Below are 3,862 nucleotides of genomic sequence, written 5' to 3' on the forward strand. Positions count from 1 at the left end.
TTACTAATCAAATTATGTGTGTGTGTGTGTGTGTGTGTGTGTGTGTGTGGCCCACCCCCAACCCAGAGGGTAAGACCACATAATGGGGAGTAAGGCCACCATGTGGAACTTACTCCCCACCTACTGATAATAAGTGAATAAAAGTCTATATGTATGATAAGTGTCAAAATGAAAAAATAACACCAATACTACATGCGTAAACCACTTCTGCAAAGTAGATATAAAAGTTAGTAAAAAAAAAGGTGGATCACAATATGACTAGGGATTATACATGCTAAGGAATTATCCAATGGATCTGAATTTATTGTATGGCACTAGCCCACCAAAGGCTAGTTGGGAAATCAAAGTGTGTGTTTAGATTAAAAAGTCCCATCAATAATTGAAAAAGTTAAAAAAGAGAAACATATAAGGAAAAAATATTTGAGACATCTAAGTTGAAAAATGCAACTAGAGTTTGTAAAAATTTTGTTCAAAATTAAGAAATTTTAATAATATTGAGTTTGACAATATTGAAAAAAGATGTCGAATCCTCAGGCAATCTAGGTTCTGGGGTCGGGGTCCACTTACCTGCCACCATCTAAACAAACTAGGTGTTAGAACATCATAGTTACGTTTGGGAAGATAGATAATGCATGTTTTCCCCGACTTGTTGCCACTTTACCTAGGAATATAGACAACCATATGGATTCTTAGATAATTTAAAAAATAATTCAGCCACAAGTGAAGTTTAAGTCACAAGTGGAGGAAGGAGCGAATGAGTACATGGGTTAAGAAGGGATTAGAGGAGGTATGGGATGATTAGTGGGCTTGGTATGTGGGGTGGTTAAAAAGAAAGTGTAAGGGGAAGATTTCACAAAGGTACATAAAATAATGATTCATAGTCAGGAAAGTATTCGTGTGTGTGTATGTGTTTGTGCGTAAAGAAATAAGTGTCTGTGTGTGTGAGATACATTTACTAATCAAATTGTGTGTGTGTGTGTGTGTGTGTGTGTGTGTACACTTATGGCATATCCAAAACAAGTTTTGATTCATGTGTGCGTATATGCAATGTAGATATATCTACACACATGTGTATGCAATGCTTGATATACTCGACTGCTTTATATACATGATTCATTGTTGGTTGACATACATGATTGATTGCTTGATATACATGATTCTTTGCAATGTACATACATCATGATGGAATGCAAGAGACAAATGTCAATCTACATGTGATTTAAATATAAGCATCTTACACAAATAAGAACAATGCAATGTAATATACATACACTTGGGTGAATGCAATGTAATAGCATGGATGGGATTGCAATAAAATACACTCGTATGAATGCACTGCAATATAAGTAGACACATAATGGTAATGCAATGCAATATATGTAGACACGTAATGGCAATGCATTGTACACGAATGATTGCAACATGTGTGAATGCATTATTAGACATGTTTGAGTGCAATACACACATGTAGATGCAATGCAATATACACGAATGAATACAATATGTGCAAATGCAATAGACACGGATGATGCAATGCAATATACATATGAGGATGCTTGATGCACATATAAAGGGAATGTACATGTCAATGCAATGCAATACACATGTGACACGGATGAGTGCAATATGTGTTAATGCATTGGACATGTATGGTGCAATATACACATGTAAATATAAGGTAATATACATGGAAGTTGCAATGCAATATACATAAGCGAATGCAATGCAATATGCACAGGTGAATTGAATGCAACATGCATGTGTGAATGCAATGCAACATGCATGCGAGGATGCAATGCAATGTGCATGTGTGAATGCAATATATGTGCAAATGAATTTGTGAATACATACATGGGCTTAATTGAATGCAATGCATTAGACATGTTTTAGCGCAATGAACACATGTAGATGCGATGCGATGCAGTATATACATATGAATGCAATGGCATATGCATGTGTAACGCAATGCAACACATATGTGTGAATGAAAATGCAATGCAATACACATAATAGGTGAAGATGCATTGATCATATGTGAGTGCAATGCATTATGCATGCGCAAGTGCAAGGCAATATGCATGTGTGAATGCAATGCAATATAAACTGCAACAATGTGCATGTATGAAATGCCATATGCATGTGTGCGGTGCAATGCAATGCATATACATGATTGAGTGCAATGCATTGCAACAATATGCATGTGTGCAATGCAATGCTTCATATATACATATTTGAATGCAATACAAATATCATTGCAATATGATGAATGTAACATGCACATGTTAATGCAAGTCAATATACCTATGAATGCAATGCAATGTACGTAGGTGAATGGAATATACAACTATGAATGCAATATCCAAATACATAGTTGAATGAAATACACTACCCATAGGAAGAATACCACCATGATATAAAAATGTTTTCGCATTTGTAAGATGATCTACGAGCCTTGTGGCTTTCACTCTTCCTTTCCCCTTCTTTTGAGCAAGTTCATGTATAGTCCCAAAGAGCTAAGGTGGGCAATTGTCCAAATAAAATGTTTTTCATAGCGCTATCCTCTAGCCCAGGTTCAAATGCAAGCATCATACCAAACCTCATGTGCATGTACATGAGGCAATTGTCAGTCTAGATGCTTACATAGGAGCCCCTATAGGCAACTTGTCAAAATGTTGCGTTACAAGTAAGGCAATGGTGTTGCATTGTAATGCAATGAATTACGATGCTAATATTGTAATGCTTGGACATATGGCCATTTTTAATTTGTCATACAGTGTTGCACCGGACCCATGAGTGAAATCCAGCTTGTGTCAACCTGCTTCATGAGCTTCTTAGCTTCATTAATTCCATCTGTAAAACATATTAAACTCATTGAACTGTTTAGGAGTCTCATATGCCTTGTGCAGAAAATCCTCTAGCTTGTGTGCATGATCAAAAGCGTTGAGAATCTTATAAGCCAAGTTTGTGCAATGAGACCTCGAAATGTATCCACCAACATGTATGGACCATAATGGTACTTCAATTGAACACAAAGTGTAGCTTGATGCCCATGCATTACTAAGTAGCCCATCAACACCCACATAGGCAATGTTTTGAGACATATTTTTTAAGCTCATACCACCATCTATTATCATGCCTTCACAAACCAATATCACTAAAGTATTTGAATCTACACTACTTTGTAATTTGGAGATACCCCCACAAAGCACATGTCTCACATGTTCCTTCACAAAATGTGCATTGATGCACACCCATGAGCTATTATCATGAATGGTTACTTCATCAAGAAAGATAGAAATAAATGTGGCATTTGCTAGTTCTCTTGTACACTTCCCTTGACCCTCAATGCATGCCCATGAGCTATTATCATGAGTGGTCACTTCATCATGTGAGATACTAGTAAACGTGGCATCTGCTGGTATCTCTTGTAAGCTTCCCTTGACTATCTCTACCATGAACATAGCGATTCCCCAACCATAAGGCTCGTTCCAATAATATGTCAAAAAATGTGGAACATGAAGTCAAATGAAGTTCAAAGGCTTTTGCCACTTTGTATAGTCTAACATGGGCTTTCCTATGGAGAGTATGTGTAGTACAATGGAAAATTGTGCAATTGTTGATTGGTAATCCTTCACTTACTTTTTGTCATACAAGCATTGAATAGCTGCTCTAGCCTCCTTATTCTCTTCTAGTTGAAGTAAATGAGCTTCATATTGTGCCATATTTTGTATATACTAACATTCATCTTTGGTCTTCCATTGAGCAATAGTTTTCATATTTCTATCAACCAATCTTTTCTCATACATGTGGCCTAGATGTTATTCTATTGTATCAAGCTTCAATTACAACTTGATCTTTCAAT

The sequence above is a fragment of the Dipteris shenzhenensis genome, chromosome 18 (assembly GCF_047967505.1).
Source record: "Dipteris shenzhenensis isolate YYH24624 ecotype China chromosome 18, Dip_SZ_1.0, whole genome shotgun sequence".
Taxonomy (NCBI): Eukaryota; Viridiplantae; Streptophyta; class Polypodiopsida; order Gleicheniales; family Dipteridaceae; genus Dipteris; species Dipteris shenzhenensis.